A 17,757-nucleotide genomic window follows, 5' to 3' on the forward strand; every position below is an offset into this window, starting at 1 on the left:
TTCTGTCTCTGATCTACTATATCCCCAACCCTCTTTTTAATATTTATTTTGAGACTGTCTCATCAGGCTGCCCTTGAACTCACTATGCAACTCAGGCTGGCTTTCAATTTAAGGCAATCCTCCAGCCTCAGCTTCCCATGTGATGGGATTACACACATGATTTGCTTTACATTTATAAGACTCTGAGTTCTAACTGCAGCTTTTCTCTGTCTCTCCCTCCTCCATCCGTTCCTCCCTCCTTCCATCCCTCTCTCCCTTGTTCCCTTTGTCCTTCCCCACTCTGTCCCCACCTTCACCCACTGGTTATCATGCTTTACAAGCAGGGACTTTGTGCCAGGTCATACCAGTTGGCATGTACTCCTCGCCTGTCACCTTGACAACTGTGGTGGCTTCCAAACCTTTGGGTGCTGAATCTGTTCTTTGCTTTATGATTGTGACTCTTCCCAAAGTGTCAAGTCAGCTCACAAGAACAATTAAGCATGTCTGAGCTTTCGGATCCACCCTCTCCATGCTTCAGGAGAAAGAGCTCACCCCTAAACACTCTCTGCTTTCGAGACGGGATCTCAACTGTTCTGTGCCTGTCTCCCTTCTTCATCCCTCATCCTTGTCACAGGCTTTCCACACACAGCCATCCTGAATGACTTGCTGTCCCCCAAAGTCTACCCACGTATAAAAACTAGTGTCTTTCCACAGGCCATTATCTGCCTGGAAAGTCCCTCTCTCGGCCTCCAGCTTTCCCTTCCCCCAGCTTCTTTCTCTGGCTAATACTGTACTCCCACCCCAAAGAAGCCTTTTAAGCCCCTTTTCTGTTGGTGGGACTCTTTGACATTACTCGGTTATTCAAAGACAATGTTACTGTGGCCCTTGTAGAGTGTGTTCTGAAACATTCTTATGGAATTCAGAAATCTAGTACATTGTGCTGGATATTTTATGTCAATTTTACACAAGCTAAAGTCATCTGAGAGGAAGGAACCTCAATTAAGAAAATGCCTCCATAAGATCTGGCTCTAAGACACTTTCTTAATTAGTGATGGGTAAGAAAGGGCCCAGCTCATTGTGGGTGGTGCCATCTCTGGGCTGGTGGTCCTGGGTCCTATAAAAGAGCAGGCTGAGCAAGCCAAGGGAAGCTAGCCAGTAAGCAGCACTCCTCCATGGCCTCTGCATCAGCTCCTGACCTCCAGGTTCCTGCCCTGTTTCAGTTCCTGTCCTGTCTTCCTTCAGTGATGAAGAGGAATATGGCAACTAGTATCGTTCTTTCCCAAGTTGCTTTTGGTCATGGTGTTTCATCACAGCAATAGAAACCCTATGTGTGTGATGTATATGTATATGTCTATTCAAATTGATTAGAGGCCATTTGTAGCCTTAGTGTGATACTCATGTTTTAAAGATGGGATATGGCCCTACATTCTTTTTGTCCTTCCAAGGGTTTGCATACACTTCTTCATTGTAAGCACAGTTGCCTTCAATACTAATGCTTGGGTTCCTCTTCAGACTGCACAATTTTGGGGCCTTTTTGGTTTTGTTTCATTTTGTTTTGTTTTAACTTCCAGCGCCTTCCCACTCACTCTGGGTCACCTTCAAATAATCTTAGCACTTCAAGCGCGACTTCCGCTTGTCCAGATTCCCAGTTCATAATGCGTTGTCTCACTTGACATAGGCTTGCTGAACAAATGAAAGGTACAGTTATGGACTTGGCCTGCCTCCCTGGAACAGACTACCAAGGTCGAAACCTGACACCCTCACCTCACTCCAGCTGTGTCCTCTCTGAGTGACACCACACCTTGCACACACATCAGATTTCTCTTACAATAATGGGTTTCATATCTGTCTCTCTAGCAAGGCTGAATATGAGGGGAGGCGATAACAGTGTGATGACCTTCGTGTATCAGAGTTCACAGCAGCTGCCGTAATTACACACTGAGAATAGATTTTGATGAATGACTGAAAGTAGAGAGACAGTGAGAAGAGACGGTGCAAAGATGGCGGCAGAGACGGGGTGAATCTTACAGCGCACCAGTCATATCCTGCAAGCTGTCATTTCATGGTCTCTGTTACATCCGTGTATCAAAAGCACTGTATCTTTTAACGTAGTCTACCTTTCAAAATTATTTTCAATTGCCGGACAGTGGTGGTGCACAGCTTTAATCCCAGCACTCGGGAGGCAGAGGCAGGCAGATCTCTGTGAGTTCGAGGCCAGACTGGTCTACAGAGTAAGTCCCAGGACAGCCAAAGCTACACAGAGAAACCCTGTCTCCAATTTTTTTTTTAATTATTTTAAAATTTTGCTTTATTATTATTATTATTATTATTATTATTATTATTATTATTATTTGGGCCATACCTATGTGGGCACACTTGTCTCACAGCACAAAGAGTAGAAGTCAGCAGACAACTTTGTGGAGTCTGTTCTCTCCTTCCATCCTAACGTGGGATCTGTGGATCAAACTTAAGGTTGTTTGTCTCTCACGCAAGCACCTTTAGCCACTGAGCCATTTTACATGCCCAAAGCCCCAACCCCATGCCTTTAAAGGTATTTATTTATACTTTTATTTATGTAATTGTATGTTTGGGGGTGGTATACACACGTGCCTGAAGGTTCCCTCAGAGGCAAGAAGAGGCTGTTAGATCCCCTAGAGCTGGTGGTTATGAGGTCCCCAGTCTGGGTGCTGGGATCTGAACTCTGGTCCTCCTCAAGAGCAGCAAATGCTCTTAACATGTTTCAACACTTTTGTAGGTTTTGTTTGTTTGTTTAGAGATAGGCTTGCATTACATAGCCCAGGCTAACCCTGAACTTGCTCCCTCCTGTGTGTGTGTGTGTGTTTTCTTTTTTTTTTAATGATCTTTTTTTTAAAGTTTTATTTATTTTATGTATATGAGTGTTCTATCTGCGTTTACACCTGCCAGAAGGGGGAATCAGTTCACATTATAGATGGTTGTGAGCCACCATGTGGTTGCTGGGAATGAACTCATGACCTTTGGAAGAACAGACAGTGCTCTTAACCGCTGAGCCATCTCTCCAGCCCATGTGTGTTTTCTTGTTTGAAACAGACTCTTAACTAGTCCAGGCTGGCCTCTAACTTACTATGCAACTGAGGATAACCTCAAGCTGTCAATACCGCTTCCACAAACTGGGATTATAGCAGGCATCATATCAGGCTTCTACAATAATGGAAAACCATTCTTGCTTAACTAAACACAGGTTAGAGACAAAATATTATTACAATTTTTTTTCTCCTTCATTTTGCCCAAGTCTTCATTCCTCAATATAAAGGAAACTCAGCCAGTGACAAAGGTGGATAGAAATCTACCCAAGACAGCAGCTGGCTGAGTGATGGTAACAGAGTGAAAAGAAATGAAAGTGATTAGATATAACTCAATTTTGTTTAATCCCTTCTCCCGAAGCCATTTAGTGTTGTCGTTGGGGAAGGAGGAGCTCAGAAAGGGGCTCGGTGAATTCTCCTCTCTGTCCCTTCCTCAGCCTCTTGTGTTTTCAGCTTGCGGAAGCTTCCACTATGATTAGACACTAGTGACACAGAGGAATCTCCCGCCCGGCTATCAGCAAGAGGGAATGATGACCTCTCAGGCAGAGTTTATGACTTTCCAATAGACATAAGAACAAGAGTCGCTGCAGTGAGCTTCAGACTGTGGGATTCTTTTGTAAGTGCAGGAAGATGGCTGGTGAGCACTTGGCTGTCTGTAAGCAAGAGCTAGGAAAGCCTTCCTTCTTTCTTTCCTTCCTTCCTTTCTTTCTTTTCTTTCTTTCTTTCTTAATACAACTACAGAACATTTCTTTATTTTTCACTAAGACTTTCCCAGAGGACATAACTAACCTTCTCACCACCTCCACCCTCCACGAAGTTAGTGCATTCATTGCTATAAAGCAGGTACGAACAGTTTCATGGACCAGAACCAACCTTATATGGCAAAAACACTTTCTATTTGAGTTATCATAAAAATATTTAGTTAAAAGAAAAAAAGAAAGAAAAGGAGCAAAGGGACAATGGTGGTCTCAGAATGAAAAGGTCGTTCATGTTTTATGTCTCAGACAGGCACTCTTGGCTCTACTGTAACAAAGTGGAAACAGGATTACCGCCACACAAAATGTTCCCCACAGCGCACTGTATGCACCTGTTCCCAGGCCAGGCCAGCCCCTAATGCTTCCCACTCAATTGCTTCCCAGCCTGCTGGGCTGTCCATGAAGGAGCACGGAGATCTTCTCTTTGATGTAGTCTTTGTTATAAGGCTGGTACATCCGTGGTCTGTGTATCAGCTCCATTAACGAGACAGCTGAGATCCGCCATATCATCAATAAAATCAAACAAGTGACTGATAGCATATGTGATGGAGGGGTTGTTGGGATCCATTCTCTTCAGATGTGCTTCACAGGTTTTACAAACACCTTCCATGCACTCATTCACAGACTTGAAGTCGGTGTAAGCCCTACCTTCTGGCCTCTTGGTCAGCTGTACCAGCAAAATGGTGTGAGGCACCGAGCCAAACGCTTTGCTGCAGCTGCTGCAAGGAAGACAGATAGTTCTCTAAACACTGAGCAATGGGACCTTGGTCATATGTAGAAATACGTCTCTTGATGTGTATCTTTGTGTGGGAAAGCAGCTCTCAAAGCACAAAGTTCAGCCACAAAGTTTTCTCTCTGGTGGTTTTCAGCCCTTCCCTCAACCATGGCCTCAACTGTTAGTACCCAGTGAAGTCTATGCTTTGTTTTATTTATTTATTTTTAATCAAGATCAGGCAGAAAGAGGGCACGGCATTTTATTTATTGAGTTAGCTTAGCAATTCCGGGCACATTATGATTAAATCATGTAAATATGATAAATGTGGATGTCTGTTTCCATTTCTTCATTCCTTATGTTCCTTGGAGTGAAAGGAAGCAGTGGTTAGTCTGGCATCGTCTATGGAATGACAAACACTGCCTGTCTCAACATTTTTGTGATAACTAATTGTTGACTAGAAAAACAAAATAAGCCTAACCACAATGTAGTTTGTGAAACATAATAATAAACCTTAAAAGCATTGACCACATTTGTTTATTTGTGTATGCACATACAAGTACGCATGTATGTGGGAGGCGTGGGCTCGTGGGCATGTATGCTCACGGGCATGCAAACAGGCCAAGGAAAATACGGAGCTCAAAAGACAGCTTCCATCGTGGGAATTGAAGTCAGGTCATCAGTCTTGGCTGCAAGGAACTATACATGCTGGGCCATGTTGTTAGCCCAGAGTAATAACTGTGAAACAGTTATAGAAACGGGAAAGGAGAAGTGGGATTAAGTCTACTTTATCTGCAGGTTTCGATGCGACTCTTTCTTCGCTTCTTATGGGACATGTTCTGAAATTTCAAAAGCACACAGAAAGGGGTAGTAGCAGCAACAGCGCTACTACCCCTATTAGTGTCATTAGTGACACTAATGCTCAGAAACACAGAAAACTGACACAAAGTAAAACTAGCGATGGGAAAATGTGTCGGTGAGATATTAATAATTGATATTCATTCATATTATTAACAAAGCCTAGTTACTCCTATACCAGCAATTTTCCCCCAAAAAACCACACATGGAGACTATGATTTATTCAAAAGCTACACACAGAGCTGAGCACAACATCTACTCTACTACTGTACTATGAATTTATCTTCCACCCTTCCAAAGTCCCCAATATCTTCTCCCGAATCTCCTTTCTCCTCCCTCCTCCATCTCTCACCTCATGGCCTCTCCCCACAAAAAACGCGCACTTTCGCTCTGCCTCCCTCTCCCTACTCAGTGCAGTGACAGCAATTTTATTATCCAATCAGGAATAATTTGGAGGCAAGAGTTACAGCGTCATTTTGGGTACCTGGTGTCTGCTGGCCAATCGCAGCAAGCAGAACTCGGGGAGTGAAGTAATTAATGTTAGAATACTTAGCACCAGACCAGCCCCCATTGGGTAACCGTCCGATTACTTTACAATTAGTTACTTTACAATTAGTTGCTGCAACAAAGTACCTTGACGAAGGCAACTTAAGGGAGAAAGGGTTTGTTCTTGTTCATAGTTCAAAGGGAAAATCTATATTATGCATTACAGTGTGGAGGGCAGGGCAGCAGGAGCATGGACCCAGCTGGTCACAGTGTGGAAGCAGAGAGAGGACGGGAGTGGGGCAGCCTGGGATGACAGGGATCCACCAGGCCCAGCTTCTGGAGACACTCCAGATATACAGGGGCGAGCTGACATATAGATTAAATAGAAACATCTATGCTTGAGATAGTTGACCTAGATGTACTCTCTGGCAAGCAGCTGAAGTTCCAACAGAAGTCAGTATTTATTACAAGGTTTCCTACAGGTGGGGTACAGTTCCATCTGAGAGGACAAGCCCTTCTTTCTTTATTTGTACCAAGAAACTCACTCAAAACAGTGTGGGCCAGACATCCAAGGAATTCCCTTATGAAGGGCAGGGCAGCAGCTGTTCCATCAAGTTCTGGGTCTGCCGTACATTAGATGCTGAACTGCTGTTTGGTCCCTGGTGTGGACAGCCTGGATTTCTTTCAGGCTCGTATAGTTTATCGACTCCCTCGCTTCCTTTTCCATTGTTAATTTTATCATCCTGAACCTATACAAATTGAGAAGATTGCTTAAGAAATTACTGATGAACATTTTATTGTTGGTTTATTTAACTGTCATTTGAAGTTTATTTTAAATACTCCTTCTTTTTCTCTTCCTCCTCCTCCTCATTTGTTCATTTATTCATTTATTTATTTATCTAGACATACAACCTAGGCTGACCTTGAACTTTCTATACATTCAGCTGGCTTAGACTAGCCTTGAACTCTTCATCCTCCTACCTCCCGAGAGCAGGGGTTATAGGCCTGAGTCATCACACTTGACTCCAATGCTTCCTTTTATTAATCATGTCCTTGAGTTTTTGTGTTGTTTTTTTTTTTTTTTTTTTTTTTTTTTTTTTTTTTTTTTTTTTTTTTTGTTTTTGTTTTTTTTTTTTCATCTATCACGTAGCCCAGCTACCAGGCATGGACCACCCTAGTGGACAGTCCTCTGTGGCTTTGCTTGTGATTTTTCTCATTGTCCTTTCCAATGAAAGGAGAAGTGAGGCCTACTTCTCAAAAGGACGATGGCTGTGGAGATGACCATGGCTAAAGACCAGCTTTCTTCTTGGGTTGGTTTGGGCAAAGAATCCTGAGTGTGACAGGACAGAAGGAAGAGGCCGGCAGCAAAGCAACAAATGACTGTGGATGACACCAGAGAGCAACCTCCAGAAGACTGCAGTGGTGTCACCTAGCACAGAGAGAGAGCAGGGACCAGAGCCCTTGCCTCCCACAGACTCAGAGCCTGCGATGACATGAGCAGCCATGCAGGTAAGCCATTCCAGGAGAAACTGGCCAGATAGCCACAGGAATGTGTGAAGGCGATTTTCAGGAAATGAAGAGTCTTCGGTTGGAGGATGCCGTAAGAACAGCTTCACTAAGGCGGAGAGTGCAGTCCAGCTGCAGGAATCCTCGCCTCTCTGAAATCAAGGTCCACAACATGAAGGGAGAACGTGGCATTCCAGACGATTCTCAGATTCTCGTGGGACTCAGATAAAGAAATATGGCTCCAACCGGAGGCTGTGTCTCTCAGGACACATTTGGCAAAAACAAGGACTCACCATTTAGCTCAGACCCATTTCGCAGCCAGAGCCAGTTTTGAATTCCTCCTTTCTCTCACGTGCTGGAGTTACTGGCAACATGCCATCGCCCCTGGCTCTCTTTTTTTCCTTTCTTTTTCTTTCTTTTGTCTTTCTTTCTTACTTTCTTTCCTTCCTTCTTTCTTTATTTTTAAGGCAGATTCTCACTTTGTAGCCCAGGCTAGCCTGAAAGTCATGATCCTCCTGCTTCCAGCTCCCAAGTGCTGGATGACAGGCATGCACTGCCCACCAAGCCCAGCTTCTGGAGACATTCCAGATTTTCTCATAAGCTGTAGGGTTGCTACTGGAATCTAGTTAGTAGTGACGACACTGGGCAACAGCTCCATGAAAACTGTCTAGAATCACACACTTGGAGAGATTCAGATATAATCATATTGAGAGGCTTAGCCAAGTCTCAGAAGGATAGATACTGCACGGTATGAAAGAACTCACCTGTGTTTCCTAGGTTCTACAGATCTGCATAAAGTCCTACAGACACAACTTATAACACCTTAGTTTCTTTTTCTTGTTGCTCTGCTAAACTACTCTGGGGGAAAAAAGGCAACTTAAAGGAGAAAGGGTTTACTTTAGCTCACAGTTCAAGGTACCATCTTCCATCATGGTGGGAAGTCGAGGCAGCAGGCGCTTGAAGCAGCTGCTCACATCACACCCACAGCCAGGAAGCAGAGAGGGAGGAATACAGCCTGCCGTGAAATGCACTTTCTCCACTTACACAGTCCAGGGTTCTGGCTCACGGAACGGTCCTGCACACGATTAAGGTGGATTTTCCCCCATCCATCAATGGAACTGAAATAACCCCTCACAGGCCACAGGAGTGCCTGCAGGCCTATTTCTCAGGTGAGAGAATCTAGAAGATTCTTTCAAGTCAGCGGCTAACACTACCTGTCACAATACAGGACATGAAACTAAAGCCGACTAGGGGGACAAAGCAAGGGCGGAGTGGGGCACAGAAACAGAAAGTGTGGATATGAGGAATACGAGAGATATAGTCCCATAATACAACACACACATTCATGAAAACTTGAAATAACTTCCTAAAAATTATCCAGCTCCAAACAGCGGTAGTCCTGAGCCCAGGAAGCCCAGGTGAGCGGCCTGTCCTGACAGCTCTGTGTTGCTCATGTATGAGATGTTCTTCCTAGTGACAGTCTTTTGTACAGGCACCTTTGACTGTCCAGACAGAAAGTGCTGAAGAGGAACTTAGGGGTGTGTGTGTGTGTGTGTGTGTGTGTGTGTGTGTGTGTGTGTGTTGAGGGTAAAAAATGGTGACAGAGTAAAGTCAACTAAATAGATCAGATGCACAAGTTCCACTAACCACCAGCACATGGTACCCTAATTCCTGGCTATCCCACCACTAACCCCACTTCTCAACAGAACACAGGTGACGATTCTTTCCAAGCCCGCACCTCTGGCATCCCCTGAGGGGTGAGGCCAGAAAACACATGCAGTTCAGGAATGGGAAATGTGTTATCTTTCAGGCAGGCTAAACATCAAATGCAAATTACACCCGTCCCGAATCGCAAGCATGTTCCGTCCGTTCACTGGTGGAGGCAAACCTACTCATTATGAAAGGAACCTGTAATGAACTTCACCATGACCTTGAGCCATGAGAGATCCAGAGGCTTAGTGCTTTGCACTTAACCTGTGCCAAGAATGTATCGTGTAGTAAACACGAAGCTCCATTAGCTTCCTGCCTGGAACTGCCCAAGGCTAGCAGCTGTTCTATGAACAGGGACCAAAACCCAATCACTAAAGGTGTAGAGCAGGGGTTCTCAACGTGTGGGCTGGGACCCCGCTGGGGGTCAAATATCAGATATCCCGCAAGTCAGATTGTTTAGAGTACGAATTGTAACAGTAGCAAAATTACAGTTGTGAAGCAGCAACAAATAATTTTATGGTGGGGGTGGGGTCACCGCGACACAAAGTATTAAAGGGTCGCAGTGTTCTTAAGGTTGAGAACTGCCAGGTACAGAGGAAATACAAGCTCTGATATGCTTTCCCCCAAATTATTCATATGTAAAACATGACTGAGACAGGCAGGGACAGGCCAGTGGAGAGCTGACTCGCTTAAGTAGATAGTGGTAGTTTAAAATGTCCTTTGTATGTACAATGTAACTTTTTTGGGGGGTGAGGCATACTTCTTTGGTTTCGACTGTTCTTCTAATTAAGACTTGAGTAACATCACTTGGTTCCTCTTCCTCGTCGTTTAACCCTTTCTTTGAGAATTTCCTAGAATTTAATTACTTTCCAACTCTTCCCTCTCCTCTCAGGAGAAGACTGGTTAAGGTAATGAAACGGGGGGGGGGGGTGGGGCTGAAGATGCAGCCCAGTTGGGAGGCTGCTTGGGGCGCGTGCACGAGGCCCCTGGGTGCAGGCATAAACCAGATGTGGTGGTGCATGCCTGTCATCCCACCACGTGGGAGACGGAAGAGGAGCAGAAAGTCTCAGGCCAGCCTGGGCTACAGGAGATTCCTGTTAAAAAAAAAAAAAAAAAATGGAGGAAGGGAAGGTTCCCTGAGTAAAGGGTTTGCCATGCCATCTATTATTACGATCTGAGTTCACATCCCCAGCACCTGTAAGAAAGTCTAGGCGGATGCCTGGAATTCCATCAACGGGGAGGCAGAGACAGGTGGAGTCTCAAGGCCAGCCGGTTTGGCCTGGCTGAAACAGCAGCTCCAAGTTTAGCAGGAGAGAGGCTCTGTCTCAAATAATAAGGTAGAGAGCAGTATAGAAAGACACCTGATGTCAATCTCTGGCCTACACGCACGTGTGTGCAAGCACTCTCACATGCAGGCACAGACACACACAGGCACACCTGTTACACACACACACACATCCCATACGCAAAACCATCTTTGGTTACAGTTCTCAATATGCAAGTTAAAGCAGGTCTTGTTTTTATTATTTAACCGTGATTATTTGACAAGAATCTGCCTCCCAGGACACCCCGACTCCCTCAGTACTGTCAGCATGTCCTACGATGCTACTGTGGTTCTGGCCCTCGAGGGACCCTGAACGGCGTGCTCGGGCTTGCAAACTCCCTTTGTGTGCCGACAAGGTTTTAGGATCAGGAGAAAATAAAAATGTCATCGGTATATAATTATACATGAGCATAAAATATATTCACGTGGTCCGAAATAATTAGGCAGGTTCTAGTTTTCCTTCTTCCACTTAAAGAAAACATCATTTGAAGCCCGTTGAGTCTTTCAGCCAGTCCCTGGACAACGATTCTTGAGGGCACAGCTCCAACTCTGCACACAGCTGGTTACTCAACTTGTGTTGGGGATCTGTTCATGAGGCCGACCGGAGGAGAGGGCCCCGTCAACAATTACTACAATTACTGCTCGGCCCGTCAGAAAGCAAATCTGCCCTGCAGCCAGATTTAATTCTCTGTGACATATAACTGTTCCTATTATCTTCCGTCTTGCACACTCACATGGGCTGGCCCTTGGGCACATATACAGGCTTCTCTTTGCAAGTAATTTCTACACTCTCGTTTTCTGGGTTGTTTTTAATTGTTCCGGCCACACAGAAGTGGTTATGACTCTTGCCAGAGAGGTAGAAGGTGTGGCTCCATGCCCTCCCCCTCGTGACCATTAGCTTCAATCTTCCTCACTCTTGACTTATGCTTTAAAACGTTTATTTATTCTCTCTTTCTCTCTGTGTATGTGCATGTGTATAAGAGAGACAGAGATGGGGTGGGAGAGCGAGGGAGCACACGTGACATGGTGAATACGGAAGACAAGAAGACAACAGGGAAGACAGAACAACTTTTCAAGAGTCGGTTCTCCTCCTCCCCTTGTTCTGAGCCAGGATCTCTCTTGTTTCCGCCACCGAACTGCTGTGTGAGCGGGCTTCCAACCGACTCTCCTGCTTGTTGAAGGAGCCCTTCCACTAGAGTTGGGGACCACTCTACCTGACTTTTTTTTTAAAGATTTTTTTTATTAATTTATTATGTATACAGCGTTCTGCCTGCACCCGAGAAGAGGGCACCAGATCTCCTTATAGATGGTTGTGAGCACCATGGGTTGCTGGGAATTGAACTCGGGATCTCGGGAAGAGCAGCCAGCAGGACTGCTCTTAACCTCTGAGACATGTCTCCGGCCCCTCTACCTGACTTTTTACATGGGCCCCAGGAGTCGAATTCACGTGGGCCAGCTCCCTTCCCTCATTTATCTTTTACATTCAGCCAATCATTGCCACACGCTCTGGGAAGGCTTCCAGAATCCTGGGTAGAGGGACCCATTCTCTCTGTGAATTCTCTGGGGCCCTGAGCAATACTCTAATGATGGGGTAAATCCATCCTGTGTCCTGCTCTAACTTATGGGTTTGTTACCCTCGGGAACTCAGTTTGTATCTCTTCCACTAGTACCTAGGACACAGCCTGCTATACACAGGGCATTTAATGTATCTGTTGTAAGTTCTCCTCAGCAGACCAAGTAAAAGAAAATATACTCCTCTACCAGGAATGAGTGATGCCAATGATAGGGAATTGAGGGAAATGTCCCCGGGGTGGGGTGGGGGACATTTGCTCTGTTGGCAGAATGCTTGTCTGGCATGCATGAATCTCTGAGTTTGATTCCCCAGAACTGCATGAGCTAGCCTTGATGGACGTGCCTGTATTTCTAGCATGTGAGGGAGAGATGGGAGAATCAGAAATGCAAGGTTGTTTTAAGCTATAAAGTGAGTTTGGGGCTAGGCTGAGCTACATGAGATCTCGTCTCAAAAAAAAAATTAAAGAAGAGAAAAGGAATGAAAAGAAAAGGGAGGGGAGGGGAGGGGGGAGGAACAGACAGTATCTCTGTTTAGTTATTCCTGCTAAGCCAAATGGAAGGGGACTGGCTGGTCTGGTCAGGAGCTTTTACACTAGGCCATATATCAAGGGGCTGCTAAAGCTGAACAACTCCAGTTTAAGATAAATTAATTCATCTAACAAAAATGTGTGTGTTGATAGCTTGCAGGAACTTATAGACTAAAGAGCTCCAGGGAAGCCAGAATGGTTACAAAGCAAGAGAAGAGACTGATGCATATGAAACGTGATCTCGAGGGGATGGAGGTCATGAGCCGCAGAGGCCTACTGTCCGGATCAAGATACACCCGATTAGATCAGTGTGGGCCTGGATACGCTCTTACCTTAAGCAGCCTCCTGACCCTCCCTGGCAGAGGAGAGGCAAGTTAACTCTGACCTCCTTACGTTGTTCTGGAGATTGAAGTATGGAATTCCTGCAGAGCCTTTTCAACAGCAGCCGGCACAAGCCAAATGTTTAATAAACATCAGGCCTCTGCTATGGCAGGGCAGCGGCCATAGTGAACATGGGAAGGCATTGCTACTCAATGAATAGAGAGGGGGAATTTATGAAATTGATGCATAACATATTTGCACAGGAGTTAGCCACTTTAGAACACAAAGTAAGACCACTCCTGTGTTCTCAAGTTAGTATTTTGGTGCATGGCTTCACACATTTTTTTTTCTTGCACATGTGAAGATCCTGGTTTGCATACTATTTGGCATCATATTTTCCTGAAGGTGCTAATATGCATTACTCTGAAGCTTCCTGTGTGTATTGGTGAGGGTTCTCTAGAGGAACAGAACTAATAGATAAATAAATAAATCCCCTAAATATAAGTATACGTACATATAATACATATGTGCGTATTACAAATATTATGTATATATTAAATATATATATTTACTTAAAGGGGATTTATTAGAGTGGCTTATAGGCTGTGGTCCAGCTGGTCAAACAATGGCTATCTATCAATGGAAAGTTCAGGAATCCAGTAGTTTTTCAATCCATGAGGCTAGATGCCTCTCAGCTGGTTTTGTAGTGAGGATGTTAGTTTCTTTTAAAATACGAAAATGTTACAGGAATATGCTTTTGTTTTAATCTCGGGTGTGGAATATGGGGCTGCTTTATATGGTCCAGAGCAGCTGACTATGATTTGCTTCGTGCACTAGCACGGGTTGATTTTGCCAGCTGCAGATAGTTTCTGCAGGTATATAACATTTTGAATTCTGGGGATTCTTGAAAGCCAGAGCCCCAAGAGTGGCTGTGGCTGCTGCTGCTCCTCCTCTTCCTCCTCCTCCTCCTCCTCCTATTTCTCCTGCTCCTTCCCCTGTTCCTCCTGTTCCTCCTGTTCCTCCTCCTGCTGCTCCTGCTGCTGGTAGTGGTTATTGCAGTTTGTCAAGTGGTCATTCAGACAGAAACAAGAAGAAGAAATTGGATACCCTGACAGTGGAGATCAAACTTGCCCCAAGGAACTTGATGCACCTAATCAGCAGGAAATAGTATAACTATATCAATGCCCCCTTTCCCCTCTAGCGATCTTCCTCTCCTACCTAGTGTTGGGGGGTTGGAAGGATGGAATAGGGTGGAGAAGGATGGTAGAAAAAGGAACCCATAAAGTTTGGCTACAGGTCTTCAGTACACACCAGCATCCCAAAAAAGTAGGCTCTAAAGGAGGGAAGGAGTGAACTAGTCAGCAAGAGTGAGGGCAAGCAGGCAAAAAAACCAAAAGCTTCCTTCTGCCAGGTCCCTTATGTAGGCTGCCAGCAGAAGGTTGGTTCAGATTAAAGGTGAATCTTCCCCCCTCAAAAGAGCCAGGTTACATGTGGGTCTTCTCACTTGAAACAATATCATTAAGAAAAACCCCTCACAGGTGTATCCAGATGCTTGGGGCTTAGTTCATTTCAGGGGAAGTCAAATTGACATCCAATGATATCAAGAATAGTTATCACACTGTGTTTTGTATAATTATGCATTATTAGTTCAATTGCTTACCAGAGTATATTTCTTTGTTCTATTAGAAACAATGTAACAAATCCTCTTTCTCTTCTCTAATTAATTCTCTTCTATACTTTTTCCAGGTTACAATGCTAAAGGATAAATGCACAGTAGTGAAGAAATTTAGTCTTACTTTCTTTTTCTTTCATTACAGCACACACACACAAACACACACACACACACACACACACACGCACACTCTCACACACACACATACATACACTTCAAATGTATTAGTTTCCTCATTGCTACGACCACATTCCTGACAAGAAATATTAAGAGAAATGCACCCAGCTGCCTTAGTAAGTATACTATTGCTGTGAAGAGACACCATGAATAAGACAACTTATTTAAAGTAGGGTCTTGCTTACAGTTTCAGAGGATCAAGGTCAACATGGTAGAAAACAGACAGCATGTCCTGGAGCAATTGCTGAGAGCTTCACATCCTGATGCCCAGGCAGCAGGCGGAGAAAGGCTAGGTGGAGTGAGAACTTTGCTTTCTTTAGAAACACGGAAAGGTTCTGTGAATACGTTTTTGTTTTAATCCCAGGTGTGGAATGTGGAGCTGCTTCAGACTGTCCACAGCAGCTAGCTATGATTTGTCTCATGCTCTGGCAGAGGTGTGATGTTGCCAGCTACATATAGTTTACATTTGGAATTCTGGGGACTCTTCAGGGCTCCAAGAAAGGCAGTGGCAGCTGCTCCTCTTGCTGCTGCTCCTCCTGCTGCTGTTGACTTCTGCTGCTGCTGGTTACTGTTTGTTAGGTAGAAGAAATTGGACTTGCCCTCAAGGGACTCAATACTCCTAGTCAGAAGGAAGCAGTCTAACAAGATGGATGCCCCCTTTCTTCTCCAACCTTCTTTCTTTCCTACCTGGTGCTGTGGGATTGGAAGGATGAAGAAGGGTGGTAGGAAAAAGAATGCAAGCGTGTGATTACATTAGGCCTGGCATGGGCTTTTGAAACCCAAAGCCTACATTCTAGAGACACAACTCCTTCAACAAGGCTGTACCTCCTAACCCTTCCCAAACAGTTCCACTAATAGGGGTCCAAGTATCCAAATGCAGGAGTCTATAGAGGACATTCTCCTGCAAAATGCCACATTAGCCCACATCTTGACAGTACAGTCTACCATGATGGTAAAGGCTTGGCAGCAGGAGTGTGAGCTGAATTTGTATGCGTTATCGTACCACAGTGTAGAGAGAGGACATGAAGTGGAGCTGTATTACAGACCTCAAGCCATGGAAGGACCATCCTGCAACCTGATGCCTTCAGTGAGGCTCTACCTCTTAAAGGTTCCAAAAATTTTCAAAACAGTACCGCTGGGGAGCAGTATTCAAGCACATGTTCCTGACAGACAGTTCTCCCTCAAGCTGTGATATCCTACCCCTTGTCCCCATTGCCTCATGGTGGCCTTATGCCACAAAACGCATTCAGTCGAACTTTAAAAGTTCCTATCATCTACCAGTTAAAAACGCTGTCCAAGAAAAAATCCAGTGTCTCTTCTGAAACACAGTGCTATGTCTCAACTATGAGCCCATATAAAAAAGCAAAGCAATTCCATGCTTCCAACATCCAAGTTAAAGCATAGATATTCCCCTACTTTTTCCATTCCCAAAAGGAGGGATGCCAACAGAGCAAGGAAAGATGGGGCCCAAACAAGACCAAAAAGAAAACAGGAATAATAAATAACTCAGCCTGATGTGGAGATGCACACCTTTAATCCTAGCAGGCAGATCTGTGATCCACCTAGTGAGCTCCAGCACAGCCAGAGCCGCGTAGTGAGACCCTGTCTCAAACAAACAGAAAACAAGAGGTGTGGCTGCTGAGTCACATGTGTGTCAGTAGGGGGCAGAGAGGAGAAGGGCTCAGTGCTCAAGCAAACCTAAGATGATCACCTATCAAGCACCAGGAGGCTCAGGGAGGGAGTTAACCTAAGAGGACCAACTGTCTGGGGTCCGTGCAGGCCCAGATAGGATCCCAAGGTGGGGAGTGAGCTGGCACTCGGCCTGGGACCGTAGACCTACCTGGGAGTCTGACCCTTGCATGGGGCCACGCAGGGTTCTGACCTGTGAGCATCTGAACGATTACTAGCCCAACTATCCCTGAAAAAAAGCAAACCCAAAAAGACCACCAAGTCATTGCTACGAGGCCCAGACAGAGAGCTAGCCTGAGGATGACTACCAGTTTGATGCCAGGCAGGCTTGGGTGTGGGGGACAGATGTTGTGGAAGGTATTTGACTCTAGAGGGCTACTCTATCTCGGGTTGGTTCACAAATAATCGCGACAGAGACCTCTTGGATTTAAAAAAAAGCTTCAAAGCACAGTAACTGAGCAGGTATCAACCCTCTAAGCTAGTTTGCTATTTCCCAGCTACATACCCCATGTTACTTGCCATAACTGATCCCACCTGGGTTCCATTGGCCAGCCCTCATGGCTGCATGCTCATGGTCCTTGCTTCCCCGTAGCAACTTCCTTCTCTCCATCTTTCTACCCTCCTGCTACATCTTCTGCTTCCTCTCTCTCTCTCTCTCTTCTCCTCCCAACCTCATGGTCCCTCTTAGACCCTAAGCCTGGGAACCTAAACCTTGCCCACCTCTTTTCTGCTCAGTCACAGGCTTCAGCATTTTTATTAACCGATTAACTTTGAATTAGGTAGACCAAGGTTTACACAATAAAGACAAGGTATACATGAGATTGTACTTGCCTGGGTGGCAGCCAGATCTTGTGGACCAGTAATTAACATTAGAATAAATAGCACCAAACCAACTCCCAACCATATATATATATTCAATGAAATTATGTCACTTGGGGGCAATAATACTCCCCTACAACAGCCATGACTATCTAACAAAGCTTCCGGTATCAAACACGAGAAGCCTCCTTTCAAGCTGGGAATCCAAGAGCCTCTCTAAGAAAAAAATAGGCTATTGCTGTTCTTCTTGGTTACTTTCCAGAGGCCGAAGAGAAAAGTCGCTAATGCTGACGACACCACACAGCTCAGATGCAGGGCCTGGAGGAATTAAACTGAACCTGACTCAAACTCCACCTCCCTGAAGACTAGCTTCTATAATACCTCCCCCCAAAGGTGCTTGCAAACAGCAAAAGGAGGGAAGCAACCAATAGTCCTGCCCAGCTGTGATGCCTCTGAACCACGACAATGATCAGCAAGGCAAGATGTCACTAAAGGCGCAGTTGTGGCACTTATGTATCTGTTGTATCAACAGCTCTCAAACTGGGCTAAAGGCTCATTCAACAGGAAGGAAATTGTGTCTGGTACTGT

The 17,757-nt window shown here is 45.0% G+C and overlaps 1 pseudogene; it reads left to right on the forward strand.

Annotated features, from left to right (window-relative positions):
• Positions 1-16,262: 16,262 nt before the first annotated feature.
• LOC129685681 (small nucleolar RNA SNORA17) lies at positions 16,263-16,384 on the forward strand (annotated as a pseudogene).
• The last annotated feature ends 1,373 nt before the right edge of the window (positions 16,385-17,757 follow it).

The sequence above is a fragment of the Psammomys obesus genome, unplaced genomic scaffold, assembly GCF_907164565.1.
Source record: "Psammomys obesus unplaced genomic scaffold, mPsaObe1.curated_primary_1811, whole genome shotgun sequence".
NCBI classification, from domain to species: Eukaryota; Metazoa; Chordata; class Mammalia; order Rodentia; family Muridae; genus Psammomys; species Psammomys obesus.